Below are 14,681 nucleotides of genomic sequence, written 5' to 3' on the forward strand. Positions count from 1 at the left end.
GGGGATACAACCTTTAAAAACTTAGTCCAAGAGTGAAGCAGATAGCAGCAAAATGGAGCATGATTAAAAAAAAAGGATTATTCAAAACCCACCAGAGTATTTGAGAGTTGATTGTTGATTAGAGACACCTTACCTTAGGGAAGTATGTGACCCTTGGGCGCTCTGCTCAGAACAAGGAGAAGAAAGCAGGTGAGCCTTCGAAGACCTCCGTGTTCTAGCCAGACGCCCAGACCTGAAGCAGCAAATGGGCAGCTGCAGACACCAGTGTAGGGGTGCCGACCGCGTCGGCAGTGGTGAGTGACAGGCTGGTTCTCAAGGACCCTGCCTGTCAGTCAGTGAAATCTGCAAGTACACAGACACCTTCTCAAGGCCCTACACCTCAGGGGCCTCACTGGCACTGTTCTCACTGAACCATTTGCAAATAAAGAACCAGATGTCTAGTAAAGAAGAGAGGAAGGTAGGTCTGATTCCCCAACTTACAAGACAATGTGGCCTTTCCCAGGCACCCCAGAGTTTCCTAGGGGGCATTTATGCAAACGGTCTGATAAACTCTGAACCAGTTCACTCTACCTAAGCAAGAAGAATCAATCTACTTTTCATTCCTGAAAATCCCCAAAGATATTCTGAATACACCTGATGGGATTCCCAGATGAGTGCAAATCTTCAGGAGTTAAGTGCAGAGTACAAACATCGTTAACATTTCATATGCAAATTCTAAATAATGACTGAGACCAATATGGCTTCTGGTTACACTACATGATAACTCCCATGATGGGACACGACAGACAGAGCACCAGGCACTGGGAATATGTCCGCAGCCACAGAGAAGGCTGCAGGACACGTGTTAAAATTAAAAATTCAATCATTCTGCTTTAAAGACCATTTGGATGTACTTTTACCAACTTCATTTCATTTTAGACTTTACAATGCTGCTTTTAAGGTAGGGTTATGACACCAAGTTTTTAGGTGATGAACCAGTGGCTCGTCCAGATGAGAGACAAGCTGGGTGAGAACACTGACAGTCCATCGACCGATGGCACAGGGACGCTAGAGAAATGTCTTGAGGAAGTAGGACTTTACCCTGCAGTGCGCAGGCTCTGCAGGCTGCGCCCCGTGCCCTCGGGGCTCCTGAATAAGTCTCGTGCTCAGGCCACAATGCTTTTTGTAAATTAGTGTAACAATGCTATTTTAAAAGACATCTAATGATCGATGTGCTTTGGAAATTATTTTACCATGAGATAGATTTTAAAACACCCAGAGATGATGGCAAAATAGCGTCATCTCCTAAAAATGACTGATCTCCCCTGTTTCATGGACACTGACAGCAACTATTTGGTAATCACTTCTATCATCAAATCAGCTGCTCACTGAACTCCAGATCAGAATACGGCTGTCTTGTGCAGGATCCCTGTGGAATTTAAGACTCTACGGGGTAGACTTCTGTCCAGAATCAAAACCCTGAGAAACACAGACGCAGGGTCTGTCCAGAATGGAAGTCTCATGAGATAGAGCCCTGCAAACAGATGTGCTGGCTGCAGAGGCCAATTCTGTTGTTTCTTCCCATTTCCTCTACCAATAATATCAAACCGCCTACATCCTAAAGCATTTATTATGCTCAGAAAAAAAAAGTACATTGCAACCTTTTCTTAAGGTGTTAAAACAATTCCTTCTCAGATCTTAAACCCCATCACACTTTTTTTCTTTCAAAATATCCTCTACCTTCTTTTCTCCTCTTCCTATCCAAAACAATTAGACCTCAAGAAAGCGACTTGGTTGTTTACTATCATCAAGCAGCTGGACGGCTCTTTTGAGTAGGAGCTTAACTATGGTAAACACAACACGCAGACCTTCTAGCTGGAAGCTCTGCTGCTCTTGGCATGTAGTTAGTGCTTACATTCAATTACAATTAGTTTCTCCCAGAAGAAACTCACCACTAGGATCTCATCACCACCACCAACAGTAGTTAATTCTGTATATGTAGGTGCCAGGCCCTGCAAAATAACCTTTAAGGTAGGTTCTAACCTTAATTCCATTGTAAAGACAAAGAAACTCAGAGAGATAAAGCAACTTGCTCGAAGTCCCACAGCCAACCAGGTGACAAAGCCAGGACCTGAACCTGGGGCAGCCTCCAGGGCCAGTGCACTGCTCCGTGAAGGCCCGCCAGCCCCGAGTGACGATGTAGTCCATTCCTCCCAGGACTTATAAGAAATAAGACAGAATATGACAAACCCACATCGTGTAGCCACTGCAGGTCAACTGAGCTCCAGAAACCACGACCCAGCCTCAGGAGAGCAAGTAACACTTGTGAAGACTGTTTGGATCTATTTTTCCATAGAACACTCCCATGTGATACTTAACAGATAAAACTCCCTTATCTTTATTGGGGGATAGGGTGAGAAACTGATTTTAAAAACATAATGCAAAGGCCCAACTGATAAACAAATATAAAGGTTTAAAATGATTGATACTGTTTCACTCAAACTTTAATGTTCACGTTTGGTGATGATAAAGAACTAAAACCTCCTTCTAACTAAAATTATTAGCCACTCAAGGCAGCATACCAACAGATCATAATAGCTATTTTCCACAGTTGCTTAAAAGTGTGTCAGCACAACTGAATGTAATTTTTTTTTTTGTGGTAGGCGGGCCTCTCACCGCTGTGGCCTCTCCCGTTGCGGAGCACAGGCTCCGGACGCGCAGGCTCAGAGGCCATGGCTCACGGGCCCAGCCTCTCCGCGGCATGTGGGATCCTCCCGGACCGGGGCACGAACCCGCGTCCCCTGCATCGGCAGGCGTACTCTCAACCACTGAGCCACCAGGGAAGCCCCTGAATGTAATTTTAATTAAACAAATTTGCAATTATGAGTACAACAACTGCCTTGCCATTTTTACATTACAGCATGAGCTAAAAGAAAAAAAAAAATCCCCCTTGTATTGCAAGCAGGAAACCTAAGTAAAAGTATTATTTAAAATAGTTAAACAGGGACTTCCCTGGCGGTCCAGTGGTTAGGACTTTGCCTTCCAATGCAGGGGGTGCGGGTCCGATCCCTGATCGGGGAGCTAAGATCCCACATGCCTCGTGGCAAAAAAACCAAAACATAAAACAGAAGCAATATTATAACAAATTCAATAAAGACTTTAAAAATGGTCCACATCAAACAAACAAAAAAAGAATAATCTGATATTATTATTAAAATAAAATAAAATAAAATAGCTAAACAGTGTGATTACAATATATAAACGTGTAAATTGGGTCATATGTTACAGAGTCCAATTTCAACCTGCACCTGGTCCAGCCACTGGCCAGGCAAAGCTGCCTGCAGAGTGATGTCCAGGCAGGGCGGGGGGGGTCCACACCAGGTGTGGAGCGTGAAGGAGGGGGCACCACTGTCCGGGGGCCCCGCTGAAATCTCTAAGACACGTTCGTTTCCTGAGGAACACTTGCTCTGCTTTGAAGGTTGGAGAGACCTTGAATTTTGGTTTCCTACTAACTATTAGGACTTTTCCATCTTGAATATCTCTATTGATCTCCTTTACTTAAACAATGCCAAGAATAGCTTCTATTCAGACCAGGCTTCTCAGGAGTTTGATCTGCTTAATATTGCCAGACATATTCCTGCCTCAGACATGACATAACATTATTTGAGATTCGTGTTTAAATCGGGCTCTTGCAGGAGGAACCCTGAAACGGAGGAGTGCAGTGTATAGGTATCCATTGATTCAATCTAGGTCAGAAAAATAACGTTCTAAATATAATCAAGTCTTCTCTGTTTCCCTTGCAATATGCTCCACACGCTGCTTTCCCTCCTTGCTTCCTCTCCTTTCGGGAAGGCTGTTTTTGGGCTGAGAGGTGAGTGGAGGTCAGGTCTGACCTCTAGGACTGCGCCTGCGTTGGACTGGACTGCACTTCTGTCCCCCAGGTGGACTGCAACCCCCCCGCCATCGGGTGAACAGACCCCTGCCACACAAAGCCAATGGGAAGTATACGTGATATTAAGGAGTGTTTCCTCCATGTGCCGTTTTAAGAAATGCGGATCAAAGTATCGTGTAAATCCTAAATCTTATTCATATGTTTAGGTCCTAATTTTCAGGCCACACCCTTTCCTGAGTTGATACATCGGCTACACCCCATGAATGAATCTAATGAGGCTTGTATTAAGTGGGCCATCCCTGCGTGCGGAGCTGGTCTGTAATCACCACATCTGTGCGCCTCCTGCTTTTCAGAGGGCCCAGACGCGGTCCTCCAGCTGTCTTAGTCCATCCTTTAAATGAACCGCACAGGGAGGGAAAACAGAAACAGGGAAAGGACAGAAAAGTGAACCTCCCCTACAGCATCCCTCCAAGTGAAAACGGCCGGACACACAGCTCTGAAGAGGCAGCGCTAGGCGGCAGAGCTGGGACATCTTGTTTGCTCTGTAATACATCAACCCTCGGTGTAGATCCATGAAATCAAACATTCCCTAATTACTAACATTTGTGGAATAAATATAAGTGAAGCCACGACGGGAGGAAAGGGGAAGAAGTATGATTATCCGAAGCATTTTCTACAACTGAACTTTCTAAAGGCCGATCTGTGTGGCCTTGGTGCCCGCTGGCTGGACCCCATCACCGCACTCCGTCCCCAGCCGCTGCTTCTCCACCTGGAGGTCCTGGGTCACCCTGCTGAGCCCCTCCCTCGCACTCTCTCCCTCTCTCCCATCCCCTAAGCCTTCCCTGGGGCTCTCTTCTTATCCACCTCTTCTCCTGTTCTAGAACCTTCTGGGGTCTCAGTCACGCCCAGTGCTCCAACTCCCGAGTATGTATTCTAATCCTGGCCCCCGCCTCGGGGGCTCTTAGGTCCACTTTCCTGTGTGCCCCACCTCAAGCCAAGAAGCTCAAAGGCACCAAATAATCTCCCCCAAAGACTGCTCTCCCCACCTGCTCCCTATGGCATCATCAACCTGCATCCTCGTAGTCACACAGGTCCAGGTCCTGGGAGCTGTATTTCCTGCAACAGCCCACCTCTCCCGGGGATCCTAACTCCTAAATATCTCCCCCACCAGCCAGCTTCTTCCCACAAGGCTCCTGCCACCGTCTCGGCGAGAACGCATCTTCTCTCACTCAGACTGCACACGTGTGCTTCTACATCTTTTCCTACGACCCACCTCACCCCTGGCCAACACGGTGGCCACAGGCAAGACAGATAATCCTTTGTGAACTGCAAGTAGCTGGACCAGCTCAGTGACTCCCCACGAGCTCGACCAGGTAAGTCCACTGTTTATAAGGGAATTCAAGGCCTTCACGATCTGACCCCCTGCAAACTCTCGGTTCATCCCCACCCCCGTGTGCCTGCACGCCAGCCCCTCTGACCTCCTCTCCCATCTCGGTCTTCCTGTCTTTGCACAAGCTGCCCGCTTGGCCTTGGCCCCTTCCATATCTAAGTCCTGTTTGCCTTCAAGATTCAGCTGAACCATGACCTGTGAAAGCTTCTTGAGCATTTAAGGCAAAGTAAGGCATTGCCCTTCTTTGAAATCACAGTGGTGCATCGCTCATCCGAGGCCTCTGACTGCATACTGACTGCAAATATCTATCTGCACTGACCTCCCTTCAGACTGTGAGCGCCTTGAGGACAGGAGCTCATTTCTAAAAATCGTTTTGGTATTTCCGGGTGATGAGTATCACAGATAGCACGGTGCCTCCCCCAGGGTAAGTGTGCAATGCATGTTCCCTGGAACGAGTGCGTCACACCAAGAGAACATTAATTTTTAGCCACTCCAGCTCAGAGGAGAAGAACCATTTAAAACTCATACTGAATAGAGACATCTGGAGACCAAGGCCAGCTGCAGCTTATCTCCGTGCTGCTCCAAGTTCTCTGACAAGGAAGCTGATGGCTTCAGCCTGCTTCCTCTGCCTTCTTGCCCTCTTCCAGGGCCCAAAGCGACTGGAACTCATTTGGTCTCCAGGAATGGAAGCCCACGTCCCAAGAGCTTAAGGGACAGGGGAGTTGCACTGGCTCATGGAGTCTGAGGAAGGGCTGTGGGAAGGGCCGGTGCAGCTGGGCCCCAGCACACGGTGGGACGAGGGACTCCGCCTCGCCAGCATCTTCCCTCCACCTCCCGTCTCTACTCTGCCACTTCCTTCCCTCTCTCTCTGCGCACCTTTGGAAACATGGCCAGAGATGGCTCCCAGGAAGATCACTTACAGCTTAAAAGCTCTCTTTGGTTTTCCACCCAAACAAGACCGAAAAGAGGCCCATTTGCCCAGCTTTGTTAGGTGCTCACCCCTGGACCAGTCAACTGGGCCAAGGGGCAGAGACCTACCGGAGCAGTGCGGAAGCTGCCCTATCAACGCTGCATACGCGGGGGGAGGAAGCTGCTTCCAGAAAAGGATGCCAGGGTCCGCTACTCCTGTGACTCTGGACAGGACAGCTTCGGTGCATGTTGGTTTGGAAACTCCACTTTCAGGAGATCGAAAGCTTCTCTGCCTTCCCTGTGCAGACAGCTTTTTTCTTCCTTTCATGTCACCTTCCTTCAGAAATTTTCCTCGCTCCTCAACTTGTGGCAAACAAACATACATATAAACACATTACAATCTGATTCCTTGAATTTCTATCCTGCCTTATGATCTCCCCTCTTCCAATCAGAAAAGGGTTTTCTAGGTAACCATGGATAATTTGCATACTTCCAACACCCCCAGTTTCCTGATCCTGAGAGCTCAGAGCTTTAAAATATATTTTATATAGGATATGACCAACCTTCTTAAAAACACCTTTCCCCCTTTTCTTTCCTTCCTTTTCTCTATCTGAACATTTGGTCCAAACTGCACTATTTTTAAACCAGCCGTTTACTCAGAACCCAACTTATTGAAGCCTAATTCCTGTTCCTACGTATCAGTCCTCACCCCACTTTTCTCTCCTGTAAGAAACTATCATAACTGATAGGAAAGAATTCCGGTCACTCGACCAGAAAATGTTACCACCTGGGGTGTCTTTTTGGTCTACATGGAAAGGGATGTCTGTTATATCCTGAGAAAACAGACCTAACGTATGAATTTTCTTTCTTTTCCTTCATCATTCATTCATTAAGATCTTTTAATTGAGTGTGGTTACTATGCTCTAAAACCCAAGGATAGTAGAAAGTTCAAGACCCAGTGCTTGACACTAACTCACGGTGCAAGGGTGGAAAAATGAATAAATGCAATGCAATATGGCAATTGCTAAAACAGAAGAATGTGTGAGAAATACTCACTCTACCATCACCACAGAATTTCAAACACTGCATACTGGGTGCATGACTGGACAGATGATCTAGGGGAAATTACCACAGTTAATGAACGCTGGGGTAAGTGATTATTTATTCCAGTAAAATTTTGTGTAAATGTCTAGACCACGGCTGCCATCTCTCGTACAAATATTTCACCTGCTTACTTTTCATCACTAGTTTCCTCTCTCCTCATCTTACTACGGTCTCTTTGAGGAGCAAGTGAAGGCTAAGAAAAGTAGCCACACCTGCCGAACACAGACCCCAAACACTTCTGTGAGGTGTTCTTTCTCCGAGAAACAGTACACGCGTGAGACGTCTTACGAAATAGTTATTAAGGCAACTGGCATTTTGCTGATCTTGTCCTTGTTGCTGAACAGCGCTCACATGGAAAAGATGTTAGTGCAAACGAGACTTCGCCAGGTCCGACCTGGAATCCCCAGCCTTTGTTTGATGTGTTACCTGAAGGGAAAAGCCGAGGGGAGGACGTGCGGGAGGGGCCCTACGAGGCAGGTGGGAAGATGGGGCTCAGACGGAGGTGACAAGCGTGGCCTGACTCAGCGGTGCACAAGCCTGGAACACACGGGACGCCACGGGGGCTCCGAAGCTCAGCAGCGTGCCTGCTGGGGGCGGCAGGACCGGCGAGGCCCGGCCGGGACCCCCGGGGACCTGATGGGAGTCCTCGCCGCGCTCAGTGGAGGAGGGCTGTGGGCGAGCACACACGACGCGCCCTCTGGGGCTTCCAGGAGACCCTGAGGCGGCTCTGCCAGAGATGGAGACCCGTGTGAGCAGGTGGGTGGTGACCACCGTGACACCGGAACAGAGGCTCCTTCGTTCGCGTCCTCGGCGTCGGACTCGTCCTCTCGCCGTCACGAGCGGCCCCATCCCTGTACCACGCTGCCTCGAGGCGCCCTTCTCTCCTCGTGTAAATCTCACGGAACCTTCTACCTTCTCCTTCCTCACTAGACCCCGATGAAATTCCCACGATGATAACACCCTCCCTGGCCCCTAACTACACTTGAAGAAAGAGGCCACAGTGAAGCTATGGACTATTAAAACGAAACAAAACAAGCACAGCAGGACGCTCCGGTAAGGACCTGCTGCTCTCCTGGGCTTTCTAACTGCACCGCTTCCCATGTCCCCCTCGCACCAGGTCTCAGATTCTGCCTCGTTCTGACTCGGACCCCGATCCCAACTCTGAGGGGGAGACCAGCTGGAGCCCTGGGCCAGCAGCTCCCAGAAGACCATCCAGGCGGCCCTGCCGGTGGCTGTGCCGCAACGCCTGGGGCTCGCACCCCAGGAAGTGGCCCCCACAGCCCTCCGAGACAGCCTGAGCCGGGCTCCACCCCAGTCGCGGCTGGATGGCTGTCCCGAAGCCTGGCTCCTCTGGGACGGCCTGTCTGCCCCGCCTCACACCTCCCCGTGCTACTGACTGCTCGGCCCTCTACCAAGTCCCTAAGACAGACACCCTAGACGGTGGGTACCACTGGGCTCACCTGTGCACATCGCTGGTCCTTCCCCCTGGAGGGACCCCTCATCCCACACGTGGCCGCCCCCTGCCTTCTTTGGTACACCTCCTGGCTGCTGCTTGAGCCTCAGCTGGACCAAGTTAAGGAAAATAAGTCGCCCAGGAGACACCTGGGCGGCTGCACGGTGCTGTGACCACCCGCTCACGGTGGGAGTCGCGGCCCCAGACTGTGTGCTGCTGGAGCCCAGAGGCGCTGGTGGCAGAAAAGGCTTGATTCTCGCTCAGGACACCAGCCAGGTGAGGCCCAGGTCCACCAAGGCACCGCTGCTGCTCAGAGATCTGAAGTTTTGAAGACTCTCCCAAACAGGCCTCACCTGTATGCCCCTGAGACGTCCTTACAAATGCAGGCCCACCTGTAGAGACTCGGCCCCCAAATCTCTAATGAGGATACCTGCGGTGGTGCTAGGTACAATTCTGAGCTTGCACAGCGTCAGGCTGTATCTGGGTTCATGCGTCTCTCGGTCGCTAGGACGACACGACTAACTCTGAGGGGCCAGGCCTCCGCGGGCTGTGGAGAATGAGGTAACAGACACGGGGACAGAAGGCGGGCGGGGGAGGGCGGGGGAGGGCGGGGGAGGGCGGGCTCCCATGGCTGTCTCTGGGCGTACATTTGGGTGGCAGCCCGTGGAAAGAAGTGACCCTGCGGACTTGGTTAAAAATGCTGCAGACCCAAAATGATCGAAAGCCTTTCTCATAGTTGCCCCAAATGGTGGGCTGCCTATCCCATTTCTGCCAGCAGATTGGAGACATCCCGTCCCCGCGCACACTGCCCCCGGTGCTCGTTCTCACTTGCTTCACTCTGATCAGCACCGTGAGGGTGGACAGGCCACCATCAAGGGGCATGAGGTACGCTCACCTGGCATCTTGGAAAGAGGGCGTGCAGTCTCCACACTACAAAAAGGTACACAGGATGCCAAGCGGAGGCACAGCCAGAGGACCCCCTGAAAACTGCTCGTTTCCACAGAGGTGTGCAGTGACGCAGCAGGCCACTGAGGACGCAGTCCCCCGGGCGCCTGGCCTCTGGCCCAGCCTCACCGGCATCAAGCAGGTGCTCATCTCCCTCCCTCCCTCCTCCGTGCAGACCTGCTCCTCTGGGACCTGGGCAGCCTGCGGGTAATCCTGAAGGATCCTTCCGCAAATGGCGAGGTCCCGGGGGACAGGGCAGAACAGGGAGTTTGGGGACTGAACTAATTGTGTTTTAGTGCGTCTCACGCTGGTGGCCAGCACGGCTGCCCTGTGATCACAATAAAGCGCACACCTCGTGGGCTGCTTTAAAAAGAAGGCTTGGGGAAGGAGGGTAGGGACGGGATCGGGGAAAAGACATATCAGGCCCAAAATAGTCTTCTTAGAACTGCCTTCCGGCCGTCTGAACCACAACAATAGAAGTTCTGATACTCATGCCACCAGCCTTGCAATAAAAATGAAGGAAGAGCAAGGAGACAGGAGAGTTCTAATGCCGTCTCCTTGGTACCGCACGCTGTCAATTTCAAGGCGGCGCAATTTCTGACGAGCTCTCCCAAGATTCACTGGAGTTGGCTTCTCATTGCTGGCCAATCTTTTAGTTCCAATAAGTGCACTTACTCGGCTCTGTCTAAAGAAACACGACCAGAGATGCAGACCAGAGACGTCAGTCCACCTGCCACTGCCCATAGCATTTTCCCAACATACAATCCAGAGAATGGTCCTGTGGATTATAGAGTCCTGCTGGCCAGCGTCTATGCCACTGCACAAAGTATTTTTATTTTATTCTGCTTAAAAATTTACTCCTCAAGTTGCAGGAAGACCAGGCACCGTTTCAGATGACAGCGTTATGTGAAGTCTCATTCTCTTCCCTCTAGCATCAGAGCTTCCCCATCATCTGTATTGACTGCCAAACCCCAGCTGACTCGCTCTACTGAGGTCATTCTTTATTTAAAAAAAAACAACACAGGTTGACCGTGAAAGTTACTGATTTATACTCTAACACCTAGCAATTTTTTTAGAACTTTGTGCACTTTTCAAAGCATTCACATAGATAGGCTCATCTTATGTTTGCGGCTACCACTTAAAGACGATATTTGTGCTCATCCCAAGTTGGTAGGTGGGGACACTGAGGCTCAGGGAGTCCCAGTGCTGGACATCTAGGATGTGAAGGGTCAGGAATCAAGGCTTCCGACTCTGAACCCTGAGCTCTTTGCATCAGACTACACTGCCTCCCCTTCCAATGCCATAAGCCATTCCTAGTCATCTAATAAAAGCTCCTCCAAGGCATGAAGGAGGATTATTAAGTATCCACCAAGCATCAGGTGGTGAGAGCCTCCTTCCACTAATATAAACCCTGAGGGAGGGTGGAGGGAGTGACTGTGCCCTCAGCCCCCAAGGTGTGTCCCTCAAGTGGAACAGCCTGGAGAAGTTTAAGAGCAAATGAAGAGTAAAAGACACGACTGAGCCGGCAGGCAGGAGCCAGTACCGAGTCCCACACGGGGAGAAGGAAGGCAGTGCTCCCGTGTTTGCTCTGAAAACTGTCCAGTGAACCCTTCTGGCTGAAGGTGCTCAGCCTCTGGCTTCGTGTCCAGAAAGCGGGGCTGGGTGGTTTAGGGTGGCCCCTGACTAGACCAACAACAGGCTCTTGAACCAACAGTGGCTTCTCCACAGCCTGCTCAGACCTCAGGAAGCAGCCTGGTGCAAAGCGCTCTGCCCAACAAGGGGGATGACGGTTTGCTCAGTTAATTAGGCTGCTTCCTCCCAGAATTAGTAGTGGGACAATGGAGGGGATGGGCCAGAAAAGACTTTGGCCAAGGCAGCAAGGGGCGGAGATGTGAATGTGTGTGTAAATGGGCTGGGGGGTGGCGGAGGGGATGGAGGACGAAGACACTGGCCAGGAGGGGCGAGGACAGGGACAGAGCCAGGGGCCCAGATGCAGGAGGTCTCTGGTCTCAGACCTGCCTCGGTTCTGAGTAGCTTTCCAGCCCTGACTCAGGTGTATCCTGAATAAATCCCCTCTGTCCTGAAGAGGCCACCGTGAGGGGCTCTGTCCTGGCAACAAAACAGCCTAACAACCCAGAGCTGTTTTTACAGAAACTGAACGTTTCCAGTAAAGAGCGCTGACTCACAATCACAATCAGGACTGGGGACGGGTCATTCACAAGGTGTCAGAGAGGAGACAGACACACAGGGCCCACTATCCTGGCTCCTGCGTAACTCTTCCCAGACCGATGGCCTCTTCCCGCTGAATCTACAGCCCTAAACACGGGCCTCTCACTTCAAGTCGATGAACGTTACTGAGCGTCAATTATGTGCAAGAGAGCAGGCAGGTCTTGATTAGGTTAACCAAGCTTATTGTACGTCATGCCTTTTATTGCTAAGTTCATTTCTCCTATGTTATTTGGCTCCGTAAGAACTGGGATCTTGCCTTGTGCCCCCAGTGAAGCCAACGTTTCCTATAACACAGGCACTCAAGAATCAGTGGGTAAATTTGTTTATGGCCTGCCCCTTGTGTTTACCACCTGGTCTTCAGCAGAAAAAGTCTGCCACCCCCTGCCCTAGATATTTCCTGAGAGTCTGTACGCAGTGGGCCACCATTACTAAATAATGTATTATTTTCCTCAAGTATGTCCTTTTTCTCAGGGCTGTAACAGCAAGGTTTACCTTTGGTTGTCCATAACGAAGATCTGAAAAATAGTGGCTTAAACAAGATACTTCTCTCTCTTGTGAAAGTCTACAACTGAATCGACTCCCCAGTGTCAGAGACCCAGGCAACTTCTGTGCTATTGTTCCCCACACACAGCTTCCACTGCCAAGGTCACACCATGGTCCAGAATGGCTGCCAAGGTACCAGCCGTTACATCCACATCCAGATAGAAGAAAGGTAAAGGACAGCCTCAACCCAGTTTTTAAGGAAACTTCTGGAAATGCCACTAAAAACTTCTACTTACAAATCACTGGCTAAACTCAGCTACATAGATACACTTTGCTGTAGAGGAATCTCAGAAGTGTAGACTTTTAGTTGGCTAGGTTGGTTAGATAAAAATCAAAGTTATATATTTTTATAACGGGGGGTGGGATGTTGAGAGATAACTAGGAATCTCTGCCACAGGAACCTTACTGCCATCCTAGCCCCTTAGTAAGACAGTACAGGCGCTGGGCAGGTTCTCCACTGTGCCAGGGCCCCGGGCTACCCCATAGAGTCTATTTTCTGTAAAGTTAGCAGACAGATATCATCTGCAAGCTCCAAAATATATTTAAAATCTGCCAAAGCAGCTGAAACCAAGCAGAAGCCAAATGGGAGGAAGTGAAGAGAAGGAACAGATAGGCAGATCTCAGAAAACACCAGCATAAATACTTCTTCAGAGCCAAGGGTTCTAGTTTAAAGTGCAAAGTCTACATGACCAACAAGCGTCAAAACTGGGGTAAACAAAGGTAAATCTGTGTGTAACAAGTGCAGATTTGGGGCAGGAGGCAGAACTACACAAAGAACCTAAGAGATGAATGAGCCATATTTAAAGATAGGTTGGTTTTTGGCAGTAGAGGGAAAAAAACGCCTTACAGCTGTGAAAACAGCAGTCCTGAATGACGGCCTTAGCCCCTCCCACCATGCCAGCCCCACCTCAGCCCTCAACCTTGTGCAAAGAGCTGGTTCCGAAAATCCAATGCATTCAAATATGAGTGACAAAAAGGCAATCACATGCACACCACTGATGCATCAACCAAAATAAAGAAAAAAAGATAGGAAAAATGGCAGAAAAACTTACTGACGGGGAAGTCACAGAAAGATGTTGCCTTTGGAGTACATGAAACTTCTGGCCAAATATTTTGCAGTGAATTTTAAAAACCAAACGAAGCAATTTGTTTAAGAAGGAAAAATCACAAAGCAGAAACGACTCTGGGAAGAGACAGGAAGAAAACAGGGAGAATTGAAATGTGAGCTTGAAGACCTCAGAAAAGGAGGGGAAACAAAGTAAATGAAGATGGAAGTGGAGTGTGGGCAAGAAGAGACCACAGAAGACCCAGGGTGGGGAGGTGGGCAGAGAGGGTAACGATGGGGAAGCACCCAAAAGGAAGTGGCGGGACAGAGAGTTTTAAAACATTAGAGAGAAAACAGCAGCAGGCAGAGGAGTCAGATAAAGAGGGGCGGGGCACACATGTCTGGATCCCCAAGGGAGGGGTCAGAAGAGATCCTCACAGATATGATTCAAGAAAAATTCCCTAAGACCCAGGTGGAGCCAAATCTGATTAGAGAGAGACAAGAATTTACACCCCATGGAGAGCAGGTCAACACTGAGAGGGATCCTGCTACAGTTATTAAACTTTAAAGATAAAGAATCTTTTAGGAAGAAGAGGAAAACAATCAAGCCCGGCCTCAGATTTCTTTAAATCAAGTTAAACTTGAGAAGACAACTGAGCAACACTTACAAGACCCTCACCAAAAAATGGGTGAGCCAAGGATTTTATACCCAGTCAAGCTGTCATCTAAGCATAAACAGAGAAACACGCAAGAGCTCATGGGATATCGCTTCCCCGAGTCCTTGAGCACACTTCTAGATCCACATTTAACTCCTAGGACGTAATACAGGTCTCGGCGTGTGCTAAGCGCTTAATAAGTATTCAGTGAGAGACTCTAACAAAACAGCTTTTTCTCCACAAACTTCTCTCTCTGCCTCATTTCCTTGGTACTTGGAATGTGATATGGTAAGAGATCACTTCCCAAAACAATACCAAAAAGCTCCAAGATATTTAAAACCTTCTGTTTCATATCCTTTGTCTACTAAGGCAGGAAAGATTAAAAATGTATTTTAGAAAGATTTTCAGAAAGTACTGATATGCTGAATGTTCACTGTAAATTTCGAATACATTTGTATCTTATGCACTAGGCCGCAGCAACATTTTATTACATACTTCCACATGCCATTTGCCACATGTAAATAAAAAAGGATAAA

At 49.2% G+C, this 14,681-nt stretch overlaps 1 protein-coding gene across 8 annotated transcripts in view; it reads right to left on the bottom strand.

The window, feature by feature from the left end:
* Window positions 1–14,681, bottom strand: part of FARS2 (phenylalanyl-tRNA synthetase 2, mitochondrial) — a 382,164-nt gene that overhangs the window by 122,996 nt on the left and 244,487 nt on the right. The gene's annotated exons all lie outside the window — the stretch shown is intronic.

The sequence above is a fragment of the Mesoplodon bidens genome (genome assembly GCF_964165515.1).
Source record: "Mesoplodon bidens genome assembly, chromosome: 10".
Taxonomy (NCBI): domain Eukaryota; kingdom Metazoa; phylum Chordata; class Mammalia; order Artiodactyla; family Ziphiidae; genus Mesoplodon; species Mesoplodon bidens.